This window comes from Ciconia boyciana, chromosome 8 (assembly GCF_034638445.1).
Source record: "Ciconia boyciana chromosome 8, ASM3463844v1, whole genome shotgun sequence".
Classification (NCBI taxonomy): domain Eukaryota; kingdom Metazoa; phylum Chordata; class Aves; order Ciconiiformes; family Ciconiidae; genus Ciconia; species Ciconia boyciana.
Genome location: NC_132941.1, coordinates 52,614,188 through 52,619,871, shown reverse-complemented (window position 1 = coordinate 52,619,871; position 5,684 = coordinate 52,614,188).

The window sequence follows — 5,684 nt, the reverse complement described above, 5'->3', positions numbered from 1 at the left end:
TTTAGCCAATTTAAAATTGACCTCTCATATTTCCATACCATGCTCCCTATGTCAGCCTCAAAATTATAGCAGTTGATATTGAAACTCCTGGATGTGCTCTGGGGTTACTAGAATGACAAATTTCAATTAGGAGGTTGAATGGTGAAAGGTAGATTAATACCAGAATCTCTGCTGGAGCTAACTGTGGTATCATTAGCTGGAGTAACATGGAATTTCTGGGACTCTCATTTTAATGAGTATTTCAGTGAGAAAAAGCTCAGTAAAGATGTCAAGATGATTTTTCAACACAGACACAGGAAAAATAATCCTATGTAGTTACAGAATCTGTTTTTTCCTCAATATGTACATCTTTTTGTCAAAGCCACCTCTAGATTAGTTTCATTCATGTTTATGGCTGTTTTTATCAAGTCCCCTGTGAACCGGATCTTTCTCTGTCACTCTGATGGTCCTGGCTTTATACAAGGCAGCTGGCTCATGTACTTCATACTGCCACTTCCTGTTTCATTATCACTCAGGGGTTTGTTTTCTATGTATAGCTCTATGCTTAAAAAAAAGTTAGTAGTATAGTCACATTTTACATTGCAAATTCTCCCCTAATCCAGGCTTGAACTTCATGTCTACAGAAGGGCTTACTTGCAAAGTTTAACAGCTATATAGAAGCTGATAGTTAATTCAAATTAATGTCATTCTAGGATACTGCTGACTTGCATAGCCTCAAGATGACTATGCTGCCACTGGCTCTGATGTCAGTGTCAGTTTCTGGTTTCAAAAAAGGGCTTCTCTTTAAAGTGAGGTTTTCTGTAGGGTAAATCACATGCCAGCTCAAATGCAGAAGGCCAAGACTTCCTACTTCATTCTTTCAGTGGCTTAATGCGGAGAATTGAAGATCTGTTGCCTGTGATACTTCGGTATGAATGCTTAGTGACCTCTTATTTCCCATTTGTCTGCTTCTCTATTTCTTCGTCACCTGCGTTCAGAAAGCATATTCTTAGCTTAGTTTTCCTGGCTGAACATCCTGCTTGCTTTCATCTTAAAGCATACCCTGAAGGCACTGATGCTTTATTTGCTCTCCTGCAGTACCCCCTGGGCCTTGGCTTAGCACATTGGTGTGCCGCGGGGGTGACCTTTGGCTATTGTCAAGGCTGATCTGTGGGCTGTGCAGTTTGCTGCATAAACAGTCTGCTTGCTTTAAAATGTGCCAATCTTCTTTCAACTCTCATGCTGCTGTTTTATTTCTATTGGTCTCCTTTTAACCTTGGCTTTCCTCCAGTCACTTTTGGTCCTGATGACAGAAGAGCTTCTTAACAACAGGTCGTCTGTGGGATGGCATCTCTGCCCTCCTGGGAGATGAGCCCGGTTTGTGCTCTGGAAGTGAGGGAAGGTGTGCTTGGACTTGTTCATTATTTTACAGACACTATTATTGTTTTCTCACTTGATGAAATAATTCTGGTTTTATTTTCTGGTTACCTACTTAGCAATGTCATGCCTAACACAGATCCTAATTAAATACTACTTGTACTGCAGCATAATTCTGAGTTCTTTTACAGATCTTCTAATTCCCAGCAAGAGGAGATGGTGAGGCCTAGTGTCAGGAGTTCTTATAAATGTAGAATCAAGCTACAATCCAGTAATGAGCATTGAGTCATGTTGGTTACACTCTGCCTGTTTTCATTGTGTTTAATACAGATTTAGTGTAATAAGAAGGTAAGGTTCAAGAGGCTAGTGAAATGCGCAGCTGAGCTCCCTTTAAATGGAGGGGCACTGCAGTGGCAACGTATAGCTATAATTTATGTTCTGAACACCGCTATTGCACCCAGCCTGGGTCTGCAGCGCCGCTGGACTGTGGCACACATGAGCCTGGAGAACCCTTAACGCTTATTTCCGTAGATGTGAAACAACCAATGAGTTTTACTGAAAAATCATTCAAGCTTGTCTAATACTAGTCTGTGTTGCATTTCTTTTCAGGGAATCATCAGGCATTTATGTGCAATGATTTATGTTAATGCATGTTAACAGTCACTAACAAATTAAAATTACATCCCTAGCATTTCTGTTTTCACTTTTCTTCAGTGTGGAGTATCATTATTATGAAATTTGTGCTCCATACAAATGGGGGCGGGGGAGGATTCACTCCAGCGGTTGAGAGCCTATTAACAGAGGCATAGGAGTTTTTATGTATTACATCTCTTTCTTTTAAAGGGAGATGGTCAAGTTGTCCATGTGAATTTTCTAATATGCTGCATGCCCGATAGAATGCACCAGGTGCCAGCCGGAATGTTTAGGTACTTTAAAATATACTTGTTCTGCTGTGATAGATACTTGCTGAGAGATGGAAAGAATGTTGCAAATGGCGCAGTCTCATGACTTTTGCATTTTAATTGTTTTTTCTACCTCTTTTTTTTTTCTGTAACCCTGACTAGTTCAGCACAAAGAGAAGCAGCAAGGTGATCATATGTTGGATTTTACCCATGTCATCTTTAAGACACCCTTGCTGAATGAGCCAATGGATATTTACATTTGCTGAGGTTTCAGAAAGTTGCCATAGGTACAGGTTTAACCACTGAATGGGTCAAATTTTATTGTTTTTGAGAGATAAATGGTAATCCCATCTGAGGTGAAATGCAATATTGATTGGCTGCCCTGCAGCTGCAAAATTCTTGCTGGAGCTATATCACCATCTTTACTGGGTTTTGATTTAGTGTAACAACAATATATTTGTGTCAAAGAAGCAGTCACCTGCAAAAGAAATATTTCCCGAAGTGGAAAAGAGAGCTTATATTTTCTGATTGCTTGGTAAAATAGTCTATTTGGAAATGAAATCTTAAAATGTCTGTTTTCTTCCAAGGGAAATATTAACAGTAGAAAAGTGGGTGGTGGGGACTTGGCAAAGATTGAGAAAAATAGCGTGTTCCTGGGAGAGCGGCTTTGGAGCCCATTTCATGTGGTACTGGGAGGCAACCAGTCATTCCAAGATACCATGATGTGCTCAGAGCACGCTGCTTGCAGCAAGCTTTTCTGTAGCTTGTGGTGGCAGAAGCAGTTAAGTGATGAACCATTGTGTCCTTTCTTGCATATACCTGGGACTGAAAGGTAAGAACTCCCTGCGTGAGAAGCCCAACACCCTTCACGAGAGCTTGCAATCTCCTTTTCCTTCCTTATGAGACATGGGAAAATATCACCTGTTGGTGACAATAAAATAGCAGATTATTTATGTGCCACAACATACAGAACCGGAATGGTGGTGGTCTTCCTCTGCGTGAGTGGGTAAGCTGAACACAGGGGCACCTGCATTCTCTTCAGCTCTGTCGTTGACTTGCTGTATGACCTTGAACAGATTTCTTCACTTCTCAGCTCTGTCCATCTAGTGCAATTATTTCTGTGAAGTGCTGTGAATGGAAAACCCCATGCTACTGCTGGGTTTTTGAGGGCAGGCAATTAACGGACTACTATTGAGGTCCTCTTCATGAATGCAGGTATAAGAGGCCTGGTAACAATACCTGTTACCAAAGCAACCAAGTGTGTTTCTTTTGAAGCCTTTACTTTTACTTGTTTAAAATTTTGCCAAATGATAAACATCTGGGCTGAATTTGTTGTGTTGCAGGTTGTTCCACCTGCAAGCGGATTGATTTAGTTATCTATGGAGAAGTTCAACCAAAAGGAACGAAAAACTTGGTTTTAAGAAACAGAGGTGGTAAACAGGTTTTTTTTGTTTTTTTTTAAATGCTTGTTTCATTCTGGGGTGGGTTGGGGTTTTTTTTTGCTTTTACAACTTTGTGGGCTCATTTGCAATCAAAAGATAATTAAGTTTGCCTCTGTGTTGAGGCATTTGTAATTTTTGCCCTCTGAATGGGTTTTCTGGTGGCTAGTAAGGGAAGCTCAACTTTTTACTCAATTAATGTATTTCACCTATACCTGCTTGCATGAAACTTGGAGGAATTTGATATCTTTGAGACCTTCAGCTCTCTCAAATGTGGCTGAAGTTAAGCTGATGAGCATATTAAAAAAAAAAATATTGGGGAAGGGTCTGGGAGGTAAAAGGGGCATGATCCCATAATCCTTGCTTCCTTAAGAATGTAGCCTGAGAATATTTTGGCTTGCTGAAACATTTTGGCTTGCTTCAAGCATTGCCAGCCATTCTTATTCATACAGCTCTCAGGCCTCTGCTAGACTAGGAATTCACTGAGGAGGTGCCTTGTGTCTGAGGTTTGGGGGTTTTTTGCATTTCTATTGAAAATTTGCTTAGAATTAATGATGTTCTAAGCCTCAGTGCAAACTGTTTTTCAGTCTGACCTCAGCTTTTCCGAATGACATCTCCAAACAGCTTGTTCTTACAGACCACGCTCAGGCCTGGGCATGTACGCCATCCTGGAGAATGACCATGTGTGCGTCAGTGTGTTCACAAGGCTGCTCCGGGTGGAGGGAAGCCAGGAGCCTGTGTCTCCTGTGCTCTCTGGGATGCAGGCAGCCAGCAGCTGCCTCTCTACTCAAAGGCAAAGCGGCGGAGCTGGCCCTGCTGTGATAGGAACAGACTCTGGTGCCTCTTGTTTCAGAGCTGGTGCTTACGGCACCCCAAGAGCTTTGCTCCCATCTACGAGCAGCAAGTGGATGTGTGCCTGGGGCTCTGGAATTGCACTCTGAAATTTTCTAAGTATTTCCCTTCCATCTAAGCAGGTATGTCTGTATTTAGCATGATCACTGCTCCTTCTTTGTGTTACGGTGGACACAGCTGAGCTCCAGCAGGGCAGTCAGTTCCGGGCAGCAGTGTTCTTGGCAGTACATTCTGCTTTAACAAGGGTGTAATCATTTATCACAGAGTTGCAGGTTCCTCTCTGTTTTAGCTGGGTGAATTGCAGGGTTTTGGATGAAGACCCCTGCAGAGGCTGTACTGCCCTGCTGTAGGAGTGCATCCCCCCCATCTCCATAATTGCAGACCCCAGACTCTGCAGCCCTTCTGGCTCAGCTGGAATCTGCTGGGACAGAACAGGGTCAATGAGCATTCTCTCACCCCACCCCATGCAACACCCTGTTTGCATGTTATGCTGCATTTGCCAAGTGATCCTCATTCCCATATGCCTGTGAATACTTGCATGAATGAGCTTATGTTGCTCGTGCTATTTTGGTATAAACTTTTCTTTAAAGTGTCAGGTCCTGCTGATGCAGACATTTGATCGTTCAGGTGCATCTGTTCGGCTGCTGGCGTTAGGGCTCTGCGTGGGTCACTCAGTCAGGGAAGAAGCTCTTCTCCTTGAGGAGGTCTCTGTGCTAAGAGCTGGCAGGAAGAGAGCTGGATGGATCCAGCCAAAGGTGCTGTAAGAGACTTTGTTGTGAATTGCCTGTTGATTCCTTCTTGCTGAATGACAGGGTTCTTCCCCAGTCTGGAAAGAGAGATGTTTGCATTCCTGCCAAAGGAAAATGTTTGGGGTTTTTTTTCTTTGGCTGCTTTTTTTTGGCTTACTCTTTAATGAATTCCAGCATCTGGACAAGCGTCATTGGCAAAACTGTGTGCAGCGACTCTCTCTGTTTTTAAGGAGCTATACATCTCGGCACAGACCATTATTGCAGGAACCTCTGGTGGAGGTGAAGGACCCTTGGTTCCAGGATCACGTGGGAACAAGGCTCTTCCATCACTGGAGCAGCAGGAGCGTGACCCACGCCCGCCCCAGCCAGCATCCCAGGCTGCATAG